Below are 23,699 nucleotides of genomic sequence, written 5' to 3'. Positions count from 1 at the left end.
CAGGGCTGAAAGTGCTTCTGCTGAAAGGCTTGTCTCTTGTTTATTCCTCAGATAAACCCTTTCATTTATCTGCTGACATTTTGGCCAAGCTGTCTTTTCTTGGGGATTGGCAGGAACTGAGTGAGAAACTTATTTAACTTGGTGGAAGGGCTCTGCAGTAAGAGAAGTCCAGCAATGCTGAAGGGTGCTGGGGTTGTCAGTTCCCTTTTGCAGGCAAGAAAAACCTCACAGCACATCAGTCTGCTCCTAACAGTTTGTTACCTCCCGATGTTCATCTACTTAGACTTCAGCCTCTTCACTGGGCTAATGGGAGTAATTTAGTCATTATTTCCAGCACCAAATTGACTCCATTAGAGTTCAGCTGCCCAATGCTCCAGCTGCTAAAGGGGTGGGAGTGGTGCTGTCTGGCTGCTGCAAATTAGACATCATCTCAGTTCCTAGTTTGCCTTCACTGCTCTGCTTTCCTCCTCTGCATCCCTTCCAGCGCAGTCCTTGGTCTAATGCTTTTCTAAGCTTTTCTTGAAGCCCTGGTCTCCTTTTCATTCCCATGGACAATGCAACACTGGCAGGTTTGAGGTTTACCATCTCATCCTGTGGTCCCTCTCTATCTGAGATGCTCTCCGTTCAGGCAGCAAGTAACATGGTCACTGCAGACATCTCTCACTAGCTGGGTCCCCTTGCACTTGTACCATGCAACTCCCTTTTTCCACTGTGCATTTTTGGTCCACAGCAGGTGCTGTGAGCCTGAGAGAGGGGGCAAAACCTCCTCTCCCCTTTATGGCAAAATTCATGCACGGGCACAGCTACCACTAGGGCTTTGTGTCCAGGAACAGAAATGTTAGTCACCCTTTTATGTTGTGTTGACCATTTGTTGAATTTTTTAAATCCATCTGTTTAGGCTGAAATCCTTTTAACTACTAGACACGAACAATTTAGTGATGAGTTTTCAGGATAACTTTGGTTAGCTTTGATCTTTCGTGCCCATTGCTCCAGCTGGTGAAGCACAAACGCCCGTTCAGTGACAGGAACACAGCTTTGCTAAGGGTCATTAGGGGTGGGTGTCCAGCCCCATCAGGAGAGTACAGCAGATGTGATTTTCTTATCTGTGGCACCTGAAGACTCCCTCCCTACATTTCCTCTCTGTGCACTGGGAGAGATGCTGTTTGCTCTGCTGCTTGTTTCATTAGGAGATTATAATTCTCTTGTTAAACACTGGTATTTTTTTATTCCTCCTCCTGACAGTGATGTTTGTACGTGTTCACTGTTCTGGCTCTGGCAAGTTTTTTCCAGCCATTTGTGTCTAAACGACTGGCCCTCTGTAATGTATGTTGATGGCTGAAAGTTTCAGAATCACAGGGAACTGCATCTTTAAGATGAAATGTTTCTAATTAGCTGCCCTCAAACGCCTTGGTTCTGCGTGAATTCTGAAGAAAACATGGGTCCAGAAGTAAAAAAACCCCACAAATTAAATTATCCAGGTAACAGGAAATTATGCTGAGTTAAAACCCAAAACAAGTAGAAGTCCTGCTAGAGCTGAACATTTTTCACGTGGCTGTTTGGGGAAAAAGAGCCCCCAACATTTTACTCTGTATCTGCAATGTACAAACACCTGCAAATAGGAATGTGGCAGAAGGTGACCTGATTTTGATAATAGCTTTTTCTCAAGCAGGTGATGTTTTCACTAGATTTTACTTGTGTAGTGTTTTTTGTTGTTGTTTTGTCTGTTTGTTTGTTTGTTTTCTGTAACTCAGGAGAGCAAAGATCAAGCAGTGTACAGAAATTTGAGAACTGAGTTTATGGCAGATCTGTTACTGATCTGGGACTGAACTGGTTTAGTGGATGGATAACATCTCAGATCCTCACTGTATTTATGATACAGACAAGGGGCAAAAACAACCCCAAAAGAATTTAACTATGAAAATTAACATTTGACAAGCAAAATAAGTTATCAAGCCTAAACTTAAGTATATAAAGCACACAGAAAAGCAGGATACTATAGAAAAGGAGATCTAGAAAGGGATGTTCCTAGTGATGTGCCACAAAAAGTTACCCACCAAGCTGAACATGCCATGGATTGATAACACTGTCCTGCTAGAAGATCAGCAAAGCCTGAGATGAGACCTGTCACATCTGTTTTCAGTAGATATATGAGCTCTGACAGTGACCCAGAGTTTTGTGGCATAAATTTAAGCAGTTTTCAGTGGATGCATATTGCCACTAATTGTAATTATCTGTAATTCAGTGGACTGAAAGGAACCGATGTCAGCCCTGTAAATTACCAGTTAAGCAGGGTTACAGAGTGAGTCCCTGTCCTGGGTGTAGTTTGGTGAAGCACCACTGATGCAGTACAAGCTGTTGCCTGCTGAAAACCAGAATGTTAGACCCTGAAAGTCTGTGGCAACTCACATCTGTACAAAGTGCCAGAGGAAGCTCCAAGGTGCATTCAGGGTGGTGCAGAGCCATGCACACGGCCAGCACTTCAGGGGAACAAGACTTTGAGAAGCCGAAATTGGAAACAGAGGCAGTGCAATGAAAGCTGTCCCCATAGCTGGGTGGTACTGTCATTTAGAAAGACGTGTTCAGAGTAATGGGGAACATCTCCAAATCACAGGAAAAGTGGTGAAAAAAGGGCACTGAGAATGTGTCAAGTACAACAGGCTGGAACGGCTGAAGCTGGGGCATGATACGGGCAGAACTGACGGATTTACTATTGCTGGGAAACACTTGTGCGGATATTTCAGGGTGATCCATGGGTACATGCTAGAGATGCCAAAGAGACTGATTAAATATTGGCTGTGGAAAGCAGTGTTGGCTGTGTGTTTCTGAGTCTCTCTGCCCTATTGATAAGCCTGTGTCTTGCTCAGCCTTTTGCTATGCAGATCTGATGGGTCTGGGACACTGAGGATGCCACAGTCAGGAGATGGCACAGCTTTGGGTGATACTGTCTCCCTCTTCTCTGCTGAATCACTTCCCACCAGTGGTACAGACATCACCATTTGAGAAATTGTTTCAGAAACAGCACTTGGGGGAAGAGTTTGGACTTTAAATGGTGACAGATCTCCCCTGTCACTTGTAGGTCAGTTGAACAGCAGCAGCAAAGGACTACTCAGTGTTTATTTCCAGCAGAATTTGTCTATGCCCTGCTCCTCTCCACTGGTTCATGTTATAATCCAGTCAGCTGGATGAAGAGGTGCTTATATATCACATGAAGATGTTAAGGATATTGAAAAGCAGTCTTCAGTTTGGTCTTGCATCCTCATGCAAGAGTGTCCTGACAATTTGGATGGGGCAGACTTTTTCTCAAGCTTATTTTAAGGGAAGTAGTTCAGATTTTAGTCTCCTCTGGAAAGCTGGGTTCAACCCCCATCTCTGCTTTCAATGCAACGTCAGGAGGGCAAGGGCAGATTCTCAGTTTCTCTTTTATGGTCAAACCTCAGCTGTTTTAGTCTCTGAACTGTGAGCAAAAGGAGAGATAACACACATGGATTTTCAGGTTGCTTTGTATTTCAGCAGCCCTTGAGATGTGTTTGAGAAGAATGTACATCAATTGAAGCACTTGGGGGTTATCCCTGGAAGGGAAGATCTGGGCTACCCTGAAATGGAAGCTACTCTGTGAGTCAGAGAGCCTTGTCTGTGATTAGCTTCTGACCCCTAATTCCTGATGTTCACATCACAGGTTTCATGTCAGGAAGTAAAGGCCCTGCAGTCTGTTCTGAACTGAACTTCCCCATCACCTTTCTACTGCACTTCCTCAGCCTTCATTAAGCTTCATCAAGGAAATCAAACATCCAGTATTTATATGAACTGACACCTTTTCATTATTGTTGAAGAAGATGAAATACAATTATTTGCTGCAATTCACGCTTCTGTTACAACAATAATGCAAAAAAAAGGCTTGGAGCACTTTTATTTCCTTGCTACCTCCTGCTTAGCAGCCCTGGCACCCCAGATGTTAATGGGGAAACACCTGGGCTCTGGCTCTTCTTGTCCTTAAGTTGTCCCTCTCCCTATGTGCAGACTTATACATGTGCACACACGTGCTCCCCATGGTTTATGTGATACCTGACAAATAATTTGGCTGAATTGCACGTGGAGAACAACCTCTCCATTGGAAGCCTTTTTATATATGTGATTAAGGGGAGGATATTTTTTTTCAAATCATAGCAGCCTGTTTAATCAGGTCTACTTTTTCAGCCCTCAGCACTAACTAACAGATGGACCATCACAACAGCTAGTCGTTACCTTTGGGTGGCTCAGACCTCAGGTTCCAGTGCCTGCATGTGTTCACTTAACTGGTGACTGATCTTTGGCAATGAATAATGTGTGGCTGAAGGGAGAACAGGAGGAAATGAATGGTGGGATTCTGGGTCTGGGGAAGGAACGGGGGTATGGGTTGAGGGTTAACGTGGGCCAAGGATGTTGTTTTTAAAGTGGGACCCTTATGAGCAAAGATTAGGTGGAGGAATGCTCACAGCTCAGGAAACAGTTGTTTTGTCGTGGTTTTTTCCAGTGACATTATTCATGTCTTGGCTAAAAAGCAAGGATTTCTGACTGGATGGCAGGGGACTCTGTAACCACCTATTTTTAATTATTATTTTTTTAAATATATGTGTAATGATATACATACAAGCTCAATGGGAAAGATACTTGACGAAAAAGGAAGAAGGAGGCTGTGAAATAATACCTCTTTCCTTACTCTCTGCTGTATCCCATACGTTCTCATGCCTCTTTTGAGCATCTCAGCATTCTCTGTTCAGCCACAGCCACTTCCCTCAAGCTGAGGTCCCCTCTTCCCTGCTGCAAACACCACTGCCATCTTGCAGTTACTAGTCCAGAGGAAAGAGTTTACCCGTGACTTCTCTCTGCTCCTGGACTTTAGCAGCTCTTCCTCACTTTACTTTCAGGATTTGCTCTCATGTTTCAAGGGCGAGACCTCTGCTTTTTTCAGTGTGAAGGCACTGGCAATGCTAGACACATCAATCTTGTGTTTATTCACAGGTCAGGTACAGGACAGGCAACAGCAATCTGAGATTTCCCATGCTGCTTTACAGACAGCACTGACCTCTGCAATGACCCAAAATGTTATGGAGGGTAAGAAGTAGTTCAAACTCTGCATCAGCTCAGCCTTCAGCCCACAGAATATCATGCAGGATGGCTCAAATATGCCAAATTGCATGTTGTGATTAAGTGGAATGGTCCATGATCTATTAAGAACTGAGAAAATTACAGCCACGTTAATTAAACATAGGCTTTCTGGTTGAGTCTAAGCCACAGATGGCATCCCACAGATGGAATGCCACTCTTGGTATTCATGGAGCCACTCAGCCCTTTAACTTCAGCTTGTGCTGATTAGCAGAGCAATTTATTTTAGGTGCATCTATTGGCCTCTGCTGAGGAGAGTGCTCTTAAATGGATATCACTAACAAGGGCCCAGTATACAGAAAAAGGCATAATGGGGAGTGGGGATAATGGAAGCTCCAAAAGTTATCAGCTCTTCTTCCATCCCAGCCTTTCAAAGCAGCAGGAAGGGAATTGGGCACCGAGTTCCCACTGATGTTCAGCAGCATTTGGCTATTTTACTACCTTAGGTGCTGTTTTTTTGACTGATTGTAGCTGTGATCTGTTGGAGAGTGTTATGATTAGATCTTTTAATACTGAATTTGAAGCTCTTTTATAAGGGAAACACCCTTTGAAGCTGAGAACTAAAATCGTCCTTGTCTCTCCCTCCAGAAGGCTCAGGTTATGGCTCATCGGTTTTTGTGTTGTCTTTTGGCAGTGCCTGTGGGAAAGATCCACCGTAGCAGAGCAGGGTTTCTTTAGCAGGAATGGCTGCCGGTGATAACCTCAAGTGGGGCCCCATTCTGTTAAGTCCTATGCATCCTCTGTGCCAAAGAGGGGAAGGATTATATGAAATAAACTTCTTACATCTGGCCATGTGGAAACTGATGCATGGGTATGGAATGACTTTTCCAAGGTCATACAAAAAAATCTGTGGCAAAGCTAAGACCCAGCACAAGACAGTCTGAGTTCTAGGCCAGCACAATAATGTCAATTATAATTATTAATGTCAAAGGAGGAGGAGGGAAGAACAGAGAAATGACATTTCTGCAAGGAAGAGAACGGCAGGGAATTATTTAACACTTTAAGGCATCCTGACACTGTGTGCAAAGATAAGTGTGGGATTCTAAAAGCAAAATAGATTTCTTTGAAAATACACCATCTCATTTCTAACATTAATTTTTCGTTAGAGAGGTGGGAGGGAATATTCTGTTACTGTCTTTGAAAGAAGGCAGCCTGTTACATTAGTAATTTAGAGTGGTGCTGGAAAGGGCTTGCATGCTTTTCCCTCATCTGCTTCAAGGCCTCTTTTTTAACTGTATGTGGCCTGGCTTGCCTGACTATGCAGTGGTTGCCCTGATAAAGGATCATCTTCAGAAGTAAGTTGAAAGTAGTTTGGAGGTTCTGGTGTGGGTTCTGGATTTCTGGCTCCTGGATCAGAGCTGGCTTGTGAATTTCAGCCTCTGTTGTTAAAGGCAACGCTGGCCAACAACCACCAGGTAATGGTGCAGCTCCTGGAAGAGTGGGGAGCAGAGCCCTGGAAAAGCTGGAAGCATATTTTTTTGATGAACAAAAGAGCAACCCAATGCTCTGGCAACCCTGATGTGGATGTATGTCTCCCTATAGCCAGCTGTGAGGCAAGCCCACATCTCATGAAAGAGTAGAGAACTTAACTTTTGGGGCAAGATGTGGACTACATGGAGGGCAGAGCTGGAAGGACAGTGCTTCCCACTGGTACCTTCTCTCCACTGACATCTCCAGGGGACCATCTGCACGGTGTAACAGAAAGTTAAGACCCACAAGTTTAGAGCTGTGATGAACCAAGAGCAATTAGTTTTAGGCCATCATCCTCTTCAGCTGAAGGTTATTTAAGTTCTTTCATGTGGGCTGTGGTTGTTCTGGGAGTGCTTTCTTCTGCAAACAGCTGTGGGGAGCTTTCTTTAGTGCAGCATCTGCAGTTGCTCCTTACTTGGCCAGTAATAGAAGGTTTGTGGCTGAGACTTTTTTCATCATCATGGGTACTGGCTTCAAGCCTAGACCTTTGGCCAGGACCTCTCACACTTTGGTCCTCAGCAGTAACGTCTGTGCATTTGAATCCTGATGTTGAATCCCTTGTGTTTAAATAACTGCTTGTAGGTCAGGAAAATGAGTTTTTTATGGAACACCCAAGTGCTGTTATCAATTTTTCTAAGATTTTAGTAGTAGTATAATTTTAATCACCTTTTTGGGCATTTTTCTTATTTTCATGAAAAGTGTAGGATTTAGGGAAACTTGTTGTCCTGATAAGCCTATTGCCCACTTCATATTTCAATGGACTTGACTGAAAAATAGATGAAGTTTTCTTGGGCAGGGGCTTCACATGTAGCCAGTAGAAGATTTCTCCAGATTACTATGGTTAGCAACAGCACCTGTGTGCAGAGCTGCCTTTGGGCCAGTGGCTGGAGGCTTGGAGTTTGAGTTGGAAAAAAGAGTCTCCATTTTCATTATGGGAATTACCTGGATGCCAGGTGATAATTTATCTCTCCCTCCATTTTGTGGCTGCTTGGAGGATTTCTTGGAGTCAGGGCTACAAAATTCTGCAGCTTGTATGAAGAAAAAAATGAAAAAATCTGTTAAATAAAAAAATAAATAATTAAAATATTTTACTTCCTACAGGAAACTGAGATTCAAGTTTTCATTCATACTCAGAATAAAAACTGTTAAATGTTTTGATTCCCAATAGTAGGAAAATATGAAGTTATGACTAGTTAGGCACTGTATTTTTTTTTTTCCACTTTTCCTGTCTCTTCCTAATTAATTCTCATTTTCATTTGGAATTTTTTAGGTCAGAGCTAGTGAGCAGGACCAGGTGATTTTCCTTGTTCTACCAGATGTGTGCAGGCTTCTGGGAATCCATTAATTCCGTGTCTGTTGAAAGATCTGTTTTCTGTCAGTAATTTTCTTCGCTCTAGTAAGCTGTTGGGGTGCTCTGCTGGGTTGAATATTCTCAGATATTGAGTCCTTGATCTTGGTCAATCTGAATTTCTACCAGGAAAGTCAAGTTACCTAGATTCTGTTAGTTAACTACCTAAGTTTTACTCTGAGACATACTGAAGTCTTTGGAAGGCTTCTCCCAATTTTATTTGTTATAGAATTAGTACTAACTTAATTGTTTTCAAAATATGCAACACTATCTGATCCCTCCCCCCCCCGACCAGGTGATTTTCCTTGTTCTACCAGATGTGTGCAGGCTTCTGGGAATCCATTAATTCCGTGTCTGTTGAAAGATCTGTTTTCTGTCAGTAATTTTCTTCGCTCTAGTAAGCTGTTGGGGTGCTCTGCTGGGTTGAATATTCTCAGATATTGAGTCCTTGATCTTGGTCAATCTGAATTTCTACCAGGAAAGTCAAGTTACCTAGATTCTGTTAGTTAACTACCTAAGTTTTACTCTGAGACATACTGAAGTCTTTGGAAGGCTTCTCCCAATTTTATTTGTTATAGAATTAGTACTAACTTAATTATTTTCAAAATATGCAACACTATCTGATCCCTCCCCCCCCCCTGCTTCACTTCTGAATATACAACTTTCAATAGAAGCATCAGCAAAATTTACTTGCAACTGTAATAGTTTTACTGTAAGGCATATTTTATATAAATTCTCATAGTACAGATTCCAATATAAGACCTAGCCATCTTTTCCTTTGGAAAGTGTTTTTCTGTGCTTTCTTTCTCAGCTTCATAACGTTGGGTGATCTGTCTCTTCCCAAAAGTGGGCTGTCAGTTTAGCTGGCTGTTACTGGTAATAATAGCCTTTCACAAATTAATAGCCTCCTTTGGGTTGTACTCTGTAAGAACCACAACTGATTCTGTGGATAGGGAGTGGTGAAACTGAGAATGTTGAGAAATTTCCTTCAAAATTGCTACTGTGTTGGAAAGTTTTTACCATCTGCTTTCCCTGATATGATGAGGGCCAATGGAAGGAAAAATGGAAAAAAACCCAACACATCCAGAAGGAGATAATTATATGAAAGGGAGAATTAGTCCTTTCACTGTCTCATCAGAAAACTCCTGAAAATGGGGGGGAAACCAAAGCCTGCTTTCTTTTTGTTTTGAAGAAGTCATTTCTTTTAAAACCACCCAGTCTTGTCCCAGCTCTGTTGATAGCAAAGCTTATTGATTATTTCTCTGTATTCATGGTGCCCTTCCTGACCCCATTTAATTTAGCTCCCATGTGGGCACTTATCTTTGTGGTCACTGTGGTTTAATGTCAGTGATTGAAAAATGATACATGGCTCCTGGAGTCATCTTCAGGGGCTGGCAGCCTCCGAAGCCATTAGGTCCTGTCACCTTTGTTCACCATCTCTTCTGTCCTGTCTCAGGACTGATAAGCATGCTGGCAATATGATATCCAACAGCATATAGTTATGCTGTTGGAATGAGACTTTCCATCATTTCTTATCCAGGTATTTACATTTTTATGCCCATGTGTGTGATGAAACATAGGGGCACTTCATTGCTGGTGCCTCAGCCAGTGTCTGTGGGTGTTTTGCTCCCCTTCCATAGTACACCTGCAGCAGCCCTTTTGACTTTGTACGCTCATAGCGAGTAAGTTCAGCTCCATGCACTGAAGTCCTATGCATCCAGCTCTTGGCTGAAGGCGGATAAAGCTCTGAATTGTGCTACCCGTGCCCTGGAGTGGAGCTAGGAGTCCAGGGGAGCTGAGGATTTCTTTAACAGCAGTGGATTTGGCTGAGACGTGGGTTTCCTGCGTGGGGCGCGGTGCCGAGGAGAACAAGGAGGATGCTGTTCACGTGGGGCCTGGCAGAGAGGAGGGACAGATTTCACAGAGGGGCTTGTTTCACTGGGGAAACGTGAGCCATGGGCTATGAGTCCTGGAAGGCTGAGTATGCCATCAGAAAAGGAGTGAAGAAAGCTACTAACAAAGTGACTTGGAGGCCACGCGTTGTTGCTTTGGATGTATCCCCTACAATGCAGTTCTCCCGAGGAATGTGAGGAGAGCCCTCAGCAATGCCTTGTCTGGATGCTGGTTAGATAAAGTTTTACAAATCAGAAGACAAAGCATTACATATTGGAGAGGCTTGGACTGCAAGGTCTCTGCAGCAAAGGGCTCTTTCTTTCCCTCTCTGCAGGCTGCCTAACACAGCAGGGGCCCTGGGCTGTCATTAAAGCTTACTCAGCACTAGCTCAGTCCAAATCACCAATATGATGGTTGACTGGCAGGAGCTTTGGAGGGGGAAAATAGCAATTACAAACTAAATGGAAGGGGGAGAAATAATGGAAAAATGGAAGTTATTGAACAGAACTGACCACAGAATGGAAAGAGAGTTTCTGGAAACCTAATAAAGCATGATTACCTTTGCTAGAAGTACATGAAGAATAGAAGTGGTAGAATATGAAGCAGAAAAAGTGATGCCTGCCCAATGCAGGCCATAGCCCTTGGATCAGACTGTGCTGGCCTTTTCTATCAGCCTATGTTTCCACAAAAATAGAGGGGGCACTGAGGGGTATGTGCTGCTGGTCCTATATTCTCTGGTTCCTTTTCTCCCACTTGCTAGCAGCAGCAAACAAATATGCCAAATTCAATTTTTCTACTGTTTGCTGAAGAAAGGTAGTCTCTACCAATTCCAAATCCCCTGGAGTGTCAAAGGGGGTTGGGGAAAGGTGATCAAGTTAATATGTTTTAAGTTATCTCAACATAGTTTATTTCATCTTTTGTTAGGAATACGTGTTCAATGACCCTTCTTGCTTTTCCACCAGAGATCTGATTGCCTTGTAGCAGTTCAACATAGTTTTCTGTTGGTATTTACTGAGCCATAAGAACAAGAGCTTGAAATTAATCTACTTTAGGCTACTTCAGCTGTAAGAATGCATAGCAGACCTTATTTACTGTGAAATTAAACAAGATACCTGTTTACAATCCCTGGAGTGAAGCCAACAAATGTATTTCATTACTATGACTAGAGAGAAAAACATCCTCTATAGGAATTTTCTTGACCTAAGTAAAAGAATTCAAAGAACTGGAACCCCTTTACTCCTTATATTAGATTAACAAGTGAAAGGCAAGCAAAATAGGATGATTTGATTAAAAAATCATCTTGGAACATGTTCACAAAAAACCCCCAACAAACCACTAACTTGTCCCATTTTTACTGAATATTTGAGAAGAAAAGCTTGAAATGCCAACAATTATTCATTTTTAAAAACTGAAATGAAAAAAGGAAAAAAGAAGCCATTAGCTAACTGCTGTGTGTTTGCTGGTGAGTTTGATCAGCAGTGCATTTTGTAAGGTTGTGCTCTGTCATTATAATAGCTGATTGCCCCTCAGAAATAAAATATTAGCATGCATCTGATTGCAGAGGTTCAATAATAATAGCAGACAGTGGTAATACATTGCAGCCAGGGACAATGAGGGAGCAGTCAGCAGCAGTAGCAAAGTACTACCTAATTGTATATCTGAGACCCATCTTGTCTCTCTTAATTTAGCCAGCTGCCAAGAATTGCTTTTACATTCTGTTCCTGATACCTGGGTTCTGGTAGGTCCTTTCATTTTCTCCACTCTGCCCATGTCTCCCTTAGCATAGATTACCATGACTTTGAACTCCACCCCGAGGTCTTGCCTACTGTACAAACTAGTTAGTCAAAAGCAACTGGTAAGCCAAGGATCTTGCTTTTGACATGGACATGAACTAAATAAAATAAAACAAATCACACTTTTAATCTAGGATGATGCTTACTGGGATGACCCCCTACCTCAGCCCAGAGTGTCTGATGCATATCTACACTGTGACCTCAGAGCAGGCTGTTTTTTGATTGTGTGTTTATGTAGGCTGGGACATGGGATTCCTAGAAGGGGACAAAACCAGATGAGCAACAATACTGCAGGGTGTGCTGGTAAATGAGTAGCATCCTGAAATGGGAACCCTGCCTTTCTGATTGGCATTCTGCTTTTCTTCTACCTGCCTGTACAGCCTTGGCCTCCCCAGATCCTGGCCCTATAATTTTCTGCTGGGGTCTTTTAGGGGTTGGCTGGGTGCAGGGATGGGGGTTAGCTTGGCCCTGCTCTGAGCCAGGCAGGCATCAGCTCACTCCTTTTCTCCCTGCTGAGAGAGGACTCATTAGCACACACTGTGTCTGTGCTAATGAGTCGAAATAGCTTCTGGAAGAAGTTAATGGCTCTCCAGTACACTGAGTGGGTGTACCTCATGGTATCAGCATCTCCTTCACTGGGTCTGGTTTGCTGAAGAGCATGTTTCGGTGGGAATGGAAAGAAAAATGGATAGATTTCTTATTTCTCGCCCATTCCTTCCACAAACAACCCTTCCCTGGAGCCTGCAGATTTATCACAGCTGAGAGGGAATTCTGTGGCAGCTTCTTATTAAAATATTGGCAGCCTATTACTGTTCCTTACAAATGATGCAGATGGATCACTGACTAAAACAGTGCTGAAAGGCAGCTCTGTCTGAGGTGAAACACTCTTTGCCCGTCACTTCTACCTGCACTTTCCCTCACTGGAAGGCAGATTTTAAAATTTATTTTTTCTTATTTTGCCTACCTCAGCAAATCAAGATCCTGAAAATTATTTCAGAGGCTCTCTTATCTTTTAACAAATATCTATGTTCTGTAGCTGTCCTGACCTTGAATTGGTTACCCGTGCATTTCTCACATCAAGATTAGATTATTGCGACTCCCTCCTGACAGCTTGGCCTGATAAGAGCCGGTACAATTTCCAGCTGGTGCTGAGTGCTGCTGCTGGGCCCTTGTAATAGAGAGATGATCTCCACATTTCACCTCTGTCCAGAGCGCTGTGTTATTTGCCAGTTAAGCAATCTATCGACTTGAAGAGTTCCCTGCTAAAGATGAACTGCTCTTTTTATCCACACGCCCTCATGTCTGTGCTTGGAGGAACGAGAGGGAAGTGCGGGCAGGTGCTGACTGCCCCGGGTAAGGGTGACAGGAAGGGCACTTGGCACCTCACCTCACTTTACCTGCACTACTGACAGGTTATTTGCAGCTCACCTCTGAACGGGATGGCATGAGTCCACCCTATTTGGTCCTGCATCTTTTTGTTTTCCTCAGCTAACAGTAAAAGCCTGAACTGGTTTCAGCTGTGTCTGTAGGGTCCTGTCTGATAACTCCCGAATTTTACAAAATGGGATGCAGGAGACTGCTGCCATCAGGGAAGGAAGCAGGAGGTGCTCTGTGGCTATATGCAGCAGTTTTGTACCCTGCACTACCGAGCAAAGCCTGCACACAGCCTGCTTTAGCAGACCTGTGTAGATCAGGAATCATCACATGCCAGACACCAAGGTGTGTTACTGCAAACACTGCGAGGCTGAAGGGAACGACAGAGTGCCAGCTGAAAAATGAGTAGCAGGGGGCCTTTGCAGGAGAAAGAGGTGCAGGGGATGGCTGAAATGTGATATTGTGCATCATCTAATAAAAACCAAGGTGGGTGAAGGACATCTTTACTGCTTAGCATTTAAATGTTCATTTTTTTCTTTATTTAAAAGAGGATTTTCAGCATCTGTGATTAGTTGGAAAAAGGAGACTGTGTTTCGGTAAGGAAGCTATTGATGTTCTTGCTTGATTCTTTTTTTCCTCAGAACTATAATTTTTACATCCTCGGTGCTTGAAGCATATTGAGGAAGAGAAGGAACTGCATGGTTTTGCAAAAATTATCCTCCCTACCTCCCCCAGGCTGACCTGTCTCCTGCCTGTTCTAGGTAGGTTAAATAAGACTCTCTCCCCCAAACACAGGGATTAACCCCTCTTCCAGTTTTCCAAGGGGCTGGTGGGTTTTCTGTCACCAGAAACTTTAAAATATTTTCTTAAAAGACATGTTCTAATTTAAATAAAATAAAATTTTTAATAAAAAAAAAAATAAATTAAGAAGTGGATCCTCCAGGCTATTTCATCTTTCATAACTCCAAACCAGCAGTGATTGAGACATGGTGGATGCGTCTCTCTTGTGCTTCACTGGCTCCAGAGGACACCCAGCCTTGACAGCACTGAGCTAGAGGCTGCATCAGATTCAGAGCTGCTACTTTGTGATTGTACAGATCCAGGTAGAATTAGTCTCCACTGAAGCTGAATTTTTCTCTCACATCCAAGAGGGGGTTTATGTTGTTACCTAACTTTATATTAACTGGGAACTTTTTACCTGCCATTAGCTGCAAAGGTAAAAGTGAAAAACCCCAGGGCTTCACCTCTCACACTTCAAGGTCGTAAGCCTGCAAGGGAAGAGGGAAGAAGGATTTTGTGTTGCTTTTGTTGCTTGAAATTTAAGAGTGGAGAGGTGTGGTCAGTGTAATACAGATGTTTGTCACTGGTGAGACTCTTCATCCCTTAGGATTACATCAGAGAGCAACAATGTGGTGGGGAGAAGTTAGTAGAAATTACATGGAGGTGCTTTGCATTAACTTCCTTAGCCCAGCATTTCCAGTTTTTGTGGCTTTCACAATCCTAGGACTTCTAAATATTGAAAAAGCAAAAAAAGAAACACATCTAAGCAAATGAACTCAAGCCATTTGAAGAAATATGTTCTCAAAGCTTATGCACAGTGCTCAAAATAGCTAATTTCTTCTCAGCAATGATAGCTCTAGAATGCCCTTGACCTTCCAAAGAGGAGAAATGTGTACTACTGCAGTATATATAGGATTTTAATATTAAAAGAGGTTAAATAACAGAAAGTGAAAAGCTCTTTGCTTCCTCTTTGGTAAGAAGTGAGCTAACGCCAGCAATTTCCATGGCAACAGCAAACAGACCATCCTGTTCACTTCCATGTTATAAATAAAACAAAAATATTCTCCAAATTACTTGCTGTGCCTATGTGTATTTGCTATCACCATGTTCAGCAGACACTGGGAAATATGTCTGTGCATGATTTGTTAGAAAAGATTATAAGGTTTATGCAAACTAAATAGTCTTGGTGGGCTATGATCCTTTGAGGAAATAATAAAAATAACCTCAAAACAATGCCATCCTTTTCACTGCTGCTGTTCCCTGAGTTTTGCAAATAATTACTAGCCCACAACCAATAACTTACCTGCAGCTGGTGTAAACAATAATAAACTTGCAGTAGCAGAATTTTAAACAGGAATGAAAGAAATTTTAAAAAGGGTAGGTGATGACTGGGACTTCTGACTTTACATTTCTCATGGGACACACACAATAATTGGAAGGACAGTTGGTTTGTGTCTTATTTTTGCACAGATTACAGTAGACCAGCCCTACTTTGTAGGCTCTAGATGCATCTCATAGTCTGTTCTGTTTTCTAAGTCTAAAATATAAGCTATTCCAGTTCACAGCAATTCTTCAGGCTGGGGCATTCTTTCATCCTGCCCTTCTTTAGGTCCATGAAGTGGTCTCTCCCATGTGTGCAGCTGCAGGGCTCAGACAAGGCTTGGGAACAAGGGGTGACACACAGAAACATCTTGTGCAAAAAGCAGCTTAAGAACTTTTCTTCAGATTCTTCAGCCCGAGACCACATTCAGTCAGGGGGCAGGGCCTACAGAGCCATCAGGGGTCCTGCTCCCCTGCTGCACTACTCCAGAAGTGGGGATCTATATTTTGAGCATGGGTTGACCATCACATATGCCACTTCCCAGCCATAAGAGCTCGACTGGGAGATGTGAGCTGAGTTTTCTGAGACAGCTGCTTCTGTTAACTGCTCCTTGAGGCTGAGATGATCTTGAAGGAATAACCAGTGCTGCTAAAACCAGAAAGATGCATTAGGCTGAAAGTGCCACTCTCTGTAGAGTTTTTGCTGGGCCTGACCTGTCCATTTGCAGCTTCTTCAGAATTCAGCAGCACAATTGCTTGCCATTACCATCCTATTGTGCCTACTCAGCATCCTGTCTGCTGACTGATTGTGGATGACCAGGTCACTTTGGTTTTTAAAGCACACAGGAGTTCTGGCCCTGCCTCTTTTCACACCCAAGTTCTCAGGCTATAAGTAGCAGCAAGTACATGTGCTCATGTTGAGTTTGTGGGAGATGTAAATGTTGCAAAGGAGACCTTGTTTCTACAATTGCCATTGAATTATCTCCTAAGTTAAAATTGGAAATTCTAATGATTGACCTGTCCTGTTGCTTTCAGACAAATCTCTAAAAATGTATTATCTTTCCTGTGTATGTGAATGTTTCTTGGTTTTTCACTCTCTTTACTACAAGGTATTAAGTCAGGTTTGATTGCTGAGGTTGCATTTTATTGCACTTCTGTATATGTAAAGAAGGGCACAAGTAGATATAGATTTATTTTTGTAGCCTGTATTTTTATTCCTGTTAAACCATCCAAAGGTTGAACTGAAAATTGCAAATACTGCATAATAAACACTTTGACACAGCAGTGAGGATTTAATAAGTTCTGTTTATTAGAGATGAAATTAAAATTGTAGGCAAGGTTTCTAATTACAGTACAAATTATTTCAAGTGTATCTTGCTCCGTTAAAAACCTGTGTAGCGGACGGTGCTGCACTTGAATCAGAGCTGGGAACCCAGCCAGAAATGTGACCCCCTTGACCCCTCCATTCAGGTTTTTAAAAGCACAATTGAGGGTGAGGTGGAGGAGGAAATGTCTCCATTTTCTGTTATTGAGTGTTGAATACTGCCTCATCCCAGGTTTGGCTCAGCCACCTCAGGTTCCACCATCCTCTTATTTACACTGGAGGTCCCTGCTATTTACACAAAAGATCTCTGCAGTGCTCCTCAAATGAGGCAGACAAATTTAACTGCTTTTGTAGTGTCAGACATACCTTATGCTAGCCTACAAGTTTATACTGATTTTTAACTTTAAAGGAACAGGGAGATGGCTGAGGAGCTCTGTTACTACTGTACCTTCAGTAGGGAAGGAACTTCCCATCGTGCTTACCTGTGCAACATGGTAAAGATGCTCACTGCTTGGACAAACTGGGGTCACTTATGGGGCTCCATGAGGGATTCCAGTCCTGTACCTCTATGCAGAAGATGCTCTGTCACACCAGTCTTGGTAGTTTGTGTGAGGTGAGTGCCCTCCTGAAGTCTCAAGCTTCCTGTGAAGTGGAAGAGGGGACAATATGGCCTGAACAGTGCTGCAGCATGTTATCTATCAGAGCCATAGGTGTACATGAAGGAAAAATAATTCAAATATTGCCTATACCCCATTCCACTGCTTCCAAACTTGTTGTCAGGGCTCTTAGGGAGTTAGTAGGTCTTAATTGCTCTGACAGCCTCACCTGCAACCCACACCCTTGCCAGGGACTCCATTTAAGCTCAAGCCTGTGCCTTCAGTCTCTGCATGAGCTCTGCTGTAGGTAAAGCTACCTTCTGGGTGGGCCTTGGCACTATGTTTTAGGTATCTGGTCTCGTGGCTATATCGTCCTGAATGTACATTGTAGTTTGTTTCTGGGCCTATGTTTGGCCTTGACTTCTGCATGGAATGTGGACTCATGTTGTGGGTCCTGTAGCCCTGCCTGTGGCCCTATTTCCATTTGCTCCTGATGAGACTTCCTGGCTGGCCTCTGGATCTGCTGCACCACCTGCTTGGTCTTGTGCTACCGATGGACTCTTCTACCAGCACCTCCCTTTGGTCACCATGCTCAGACTCTGTGAGGACACGGCCTGGGCAAGGGGGGGTCACCCTTGCCTCCTGAGCTGTGGCAGCCTTGGGGAGCACCCAAGATCTTGCCTGGGGAGAGCCATGATCTCTGTTCCCATGATCTCTCACCCATCACTGTCCCTCTCAGCCTTGAGTTACACCTCCCAAGGGACGTTTACCTCACACAAACTAGGACTTCTGTGTCTAACTTCCCAGGCCACCTCCACTGCAGTTAGAAGGGGTAAGAGTCTCAGATCTCAGCATGATGGTTTCTCCTTTCTCTCCTGGTGTTGTCACTTCCCTTACAAGACCCAAGCATCTATACGTGTCCCTCACCCTGGAGTCAATGCCACTAGACAGAAGAACACAGCAGCACGACTGGACTGTTCCTCCTTTGCCAGGTAATGGTGTTTTGTTCCCCCCTGCATGGAGTTCTCTTCTTTGTGTTTTGTGTTTGGGGTGAGGGGAATGGAGGGGACACCTGGTCCTTTAGCTTTATCTAGGGAGATGTAAGTAATTGACGTGTCTGTGGGTATCAGGGGAAAGGAAAAAAAAGAAATAAAAGATCCTTCAAGCCTTTCTGGTTGCTAAGAGATGGATGCTTCAACTTCGAAAGCCTCCGTGTGCAGGGGATATTATTCTGGCAAACTGGACTTTGAAATCTGGCAGCAAGGGAAAAAGGTGATGCCCAAAAAAGAGAGGACAGTCAGGTGATTTGATTTTGGAGATATCTGATCTCCTTTGCTAGGAGGGCAGGGGGCTGCTCCAGCTAGTAAACATATGTGATCACGTTACACATCATAAGTTTACTTGTGAGTGTTTTGCTCCTGTGCTCACAGCTTGGCCAGGTGACTCCCTTTTTCTCCCTCTTTCTGTCCTGGTTAATTTTTAACTCAGCTTTTGTGTTCAAAGTTGATTGTGCAGTCAGGCCATGTGTAGCACTTGCCTTGAAGCCTGGAACACGTTTGCATGCAGATGGATGCATGATTGAGAAGCAGTTTAAAGTTTTATACCCATGGGACCTACAATCCTCCCTAGCAAGAGCCTTCCACAGGCTGGTGCAGGAGTGGGAAGCACAGAGCCTGCTCGTCTGTAACGTTTGCGTCTGAAATAGCAGCTGCCTCCCTTGGTGGCTTTCCTGTAGCTTCTTGAACCAAGTAACTTCTGCTCTTATGTGCCTGCCAAGTGAAGCTTTAGGAAGGATGCTATAAAGGCTGGGACGTCTATGTATTTATTTATTTATTTTTATTTAAATTTTAAGTTTATTCTCTGCATCACATGATGGCAAGGGAGTAAATGCTAGTGCTGTTTTATTGCTCCTCTCACCAGCTCTGAGATGCTCATGGCAGTTTGCAAAGGGGTGCAAGCAAACTTTTGAGCTCCCTGTGCACTAGCCTGTCTGTAGAATGGGCTGGGAGATTGGTATGTGCTCTGGACTGACACAGAGGAGCCGTGGTGCTATTGTTGCCATTTCTGTGCTGCAGGATGTCCTTCTTGCACTCTGCTCTGTTGGCGTGTCTTTGGCCACAGCTGACCATGCAGTCCTTGCATGAACTCGCTGTGTTAGTTGTAGGGCTTGTGTTTGCAGAGCAGTGAAGAGGGGGATGTGGATCTGGGGCTGCTCAGTGCTGCATTGCCCAGGGAACAAGGCTTTTTTTGCCCTGGGGCTTTTGTGTGTGCCAGGCTCCTTCAGGGAGAAGCTCCTAGAGCTGCAGCTCTTAGTGCCTGGACACAAAGTGTTGGCAATACTGGCTGTTTAGTGAGCAAATAGAGGTTTCAGTCTCAGCCACAGTTCACTGAGAAGTGCAGTTGAGTGTGATGAGCTTAATTTGAAAATACAGAAAGGACAGAGAGTCTCGGGGGCGAATTCTGCCACTTGTGCAATATTAAACACCTGTACCTCAGTACAGGCTTTGAGGGCAAAGACTTTATTTTGCTGGGTTCAGGCTCAAAGACCTTTGTCTTCTTATTAAAGGCACAGGGAAAGAAAAACTAAATATATTTGCAACATAAAATATAAAGAATATAAAAATATGATATTGTAACAGTACCTCTGGTTTTCATTCCTTGTGATTGTAGAGAATTATTTAAGATGATCCATCTCCTTGTTTGTTGGCCTTTTAAAAGGGGTAACATAGTGTTTTGGAGGTGGAGGTTAGGGGAGATGGACCAGGGCTGCTCTGGCTCTGGACCCCTGATCCTGCTTCCTTCTAGAATAATGTGCCAGAAGGATAGAGGAGAGGAAAAGCAGCCTGTGAGGAGACTGCTAACTCCATTTTTTTTTCCCAGCTGCTACTTAACCTCACTTGTAAACCTGTCTGACATCAGTAGTCAAACCTGTAGCTGCTTACTGTCTGTTTTGCTTTTCGGCAAGCATAAAGCAGATCCAGGCTGGGCATCACATCAGAGAGCTCTTGAGGTTGAGAGCTTATGAGGCTAAGTGCAAACCTTCTCTCAGGCTGGTGCTTCAGCCAGCAGTAGAGCAATTGTTAATATTGTGATTGCTAAATTTTTTATCTATTTTCTTTATGCATCTCATATGCTCAGAGTAGATTTGGAGAATGACTAGTATTTGCCATCTAAAGCAGATGATTTCTATTTTATTTGTTAAACAGGACATAAAAAGAAAGGTAGAAAATACCTTCCAAGTGAAAAGGAGAAGATGCATGGAAAAGGAAAAGGAGGGGGGAGGCTTGATTTTTAGCCAGTGTTTGTGATTAAAGCTGAAGCTGAGAGCTAAAATCAGAGGCTCTTCCTGAGCCAGTTTCCTCTCAAGATCAGGGCAAAGGGTCAGCCATGTTATGGTGGGTCAGAAATTAAAGGAGATTAATATCATAGGTTGTGTGGTAGAGTTCATCTTTTTCAGGTCTCCAGTCCTCAGGGGACTACTGTCAGATGAGTAGTTTACAAAGTGGTGACAGACCCATCCTGTTGCTATTTTGCTTGCTGATTTCCAGCATTCCCATTTTGGGCTTGTCACTCTAGTCCCTTCCTGTTTACCAGGTGTGATCTAAACTCAGCATTTTCCAAGCAGAGTCCCTGGCCTTCCTGTTTAGATTAAATAAATCAGTAAGAAAATTTCATTGAATTTTCTGTGCAAAATCACACAAAAGGCTGATTTTCAATTCTGTTGGATAGTATCACACAGCCACATGTCCAGTCTCACTCCTGATGCTGCCTTTACTGCTCAAAGAACTCAGTATTTTCACCTGGACAAGAACCAACCCAAAGCCTTCTAGTTTTCCAGGAAATAAAGACTCAGAGCTAAACTTTTTAATGCAGTCTCTTTTCCAGCATTTTTTCCCCCCCCCATTTTCTTTCCTCTGCTGCCTAATTGGAATCTCCTGTCAGTGTGTGCATTCCTAATGGACTTTTCTGAACACAGATCCTGAACCCTATGTGGTAATGTAAAACCATAGCTCTGTGCTGTCTGTAACAGATGGGAAATGTAATCTTCTGGGTCCTGTCACAGGATCTGCTCATTATTATAAGAGCAATAAGAGAAGAAACTTGGAAGGTGCAGCGTGGGTTTATTTCCCGATACCTTGTTTAAAAAGCTTGATTCTTACTCACTGTAAGAGTTTCTGGGAGCACTTTGGTGTAGGAGACCTCCAACACAAAAGGAGAATTGCCCTAGTATGACTCTTTTTTTTTAGTATTCTCTAAATTTCTCTCACCTTGGGCCTTTTGATCTAACTTGCCATTCAGGAAGCTTTGAGTGCCAGAATGTGTTTATCAGAGTGTGTGACAAGGGGATTCCCACCGTGCAGTGAATCTCGGGACATTTGTTCTCAGAATCTCTTTAGCCTGAAGTTTTTGCTTCTGTCTCAGACCTGAAGAAATGCTACAGGGCTTTCTACAGATGCATCTCTGTGTGTGTGAGACTTATTTAATTTTATTTTTCAAAGACGCCTCTTCCTGCAAAACTGCCTCCTTCTTGCACCTCTGAGGCTGTACCAGGATAAAACCTATAAAGGACACTTTTAATAGGGGTAACATCTTTGCTCTCCCTCTTTTGACTCAGAATCTGAAATCTGCTGGGATGCAATCAGTCTTTTCATTCTTCTGATGAAAGTGGATGGTGTGTTGCTTCTTTGAGAGAGTTTGTGTTTAGTTATCTGGTCTATGATGTCAAAAACACTGGTGATTCAGACCAGCAAGAGTTACTAAACATCAAGAAAGAGACCTGAACTAAAGCTAAACAGACCATACAACTAAAACACTGCTAGCACTTTTCCCCATGTGCCCCCCATTCTGCAGTGTTCTACATGCTGAAGTAGCTTGAATGACCACCTTCAGAGAACTGAAAGAACCAAAGTAATGCATTTTCCTGTTGGACAATGCCTTCCCTCTTCTTCTCTGTGTCCTTTTCTGCCCCTGACCTGTTTGCTGGCAGTAGGCCAGCTATAGAGTCCCTGGTATATGATCTTCTGCTATCCTCTTACCTTCCCTGCCACTGGCATGCAGATCATTGTGCTGACCCTGTTTGAAGTTCCAGCATGATGGACTCCATTTCCCTATCAGGCCTGCCAGTCTAGCTGGTTTCAGCATTTCAGCAATCTTCTGTGTGAGTTGGTGCATTACCCACAAGGAGAGCAGTTTCATACTGGAGCTATTATGCCCTACTTATTTTTAATCCCTCTCCACCATCAGCACCTTTGCCAAGAACTGGAGTCGAGCTGGCATGCTCTGCTTTGATCTTGCTTGCACCTTAGGTAACATCTGTAGCATCATTTGCATATTGATTCCTGGTGGAGGGGTTCACAAGCCAGATTTATTTTAAAAAGCAAGAGCTGTTTTCCAGTAATAATTCCTTTGTCTATAAATATACACACAGACACTCATACACACATGGTCTTGGGTTTTAGATGCGCTTACAGCAGTTCCTCCCAGTCCTGCCATGTGCCCTTCTTTTATGGGAAAATGAATGACACTGGTTTCTAATCAGGAGAAGGGAATTAATCTCAATTTTATTTGAAGATCTTTTAAAAACAAACATGGTTAATTTGAAACCCCAAGTATTTGAGTTATCAAAAGTGCTTGACTCATCATATTTCTTAGTCTCAGCCAAAGCCCACATAATAAAATTGATGTGTAGGTATTAACCTTTCCCTTTGCAACTCACTATTTTATGAAAGTAAAATATTTTATATTAAGCTATAAATGTTTTTCCTCCTGTATAAAGAGAGGTAACATCTGTTACGAAAACTGCTCTTTTTAGGGTGGTGCTGGCTGGAGCCAGATGTGTATTACAGTGCCACCACAGTTGTGCTGTGACATGTTACATCATGTGCTGGTAATTAAGGAGTAGGCTGTCGGGTCACCTTGGTGCACTGAGCCACTTAGTATGTTTTCCCTAAGAGGGCTTGGTAGCTACCAGCCCTTCCATGCAGAAATTCCTAGATGATTTTGAAAGCCTTACCTTCCTCCATTTCCTCATGTTGCTGAGTGTTTATTTCTGGTTACTAATATAGGAGTGTTGGGGAGGAAGGGAGGGAGAACAGCATAAACCCCTTGCTATTTGTATTTCATAGATCTAATTACTGTATCTTGACATGGAAACGTATACAGGCACGTGAATGTATATTAGAATTAGGCAAATACAGCACAAATATATTTGTGTAGGTCCTTCCAAGAGAGCAAAACCAACCAAAGTTTCAATGATTGATTTTTCTAGTGTATGAAATTGCAGCCTGGCTTATTGGTTTATTTGTAAGAGGCTGAATAAGTGAGGTTTTATCTCTCCATAATTTCTGCAGAAAGCAGAAATTGTAGTAATATACAGTAAATAATTTTCCTTGAGAGTGTTTGTACAACAAATGATGCTATGGCCTCTCTGAAATTTACTTGTAATTTGGAGAGTTTGTGAGGGAGAGTGAGAACACAGTTCTGCCCATGGGTAGGTGCAAAGTTCAGAACATATGCTGTCCCTTACCTTTGACAGTGTATGATTTGTACTGCTTTGGAAGAAAAACAATATCCTTTTCCATTCAAGAGCCTGAAATACACTTAAAACTGTTTTAGGCCTTATCTGTTTTTATCTCCTTTGGGTGGTGGGTATAATGAAA

The sequence above is a fragment of the Chaetura pelagica genome, unplaced genomic scaffold (assembly GCF_000747805.2).
Source record: "Chaetura pelagica isolate M959 unplaced genomic scaffold, ChaPel_1.0 scaffold36, whole genome shotgun sequence".
Taxonomy (NCBI): domain Eukaryota; kingdom Metazoa; phylum Chordata; class Aves; order Apodiformes; family Apodidae; genus Chaetura; species Chaetura pelagica.
Note: the sequence above shows the minus strand (reverse complement) of the source record.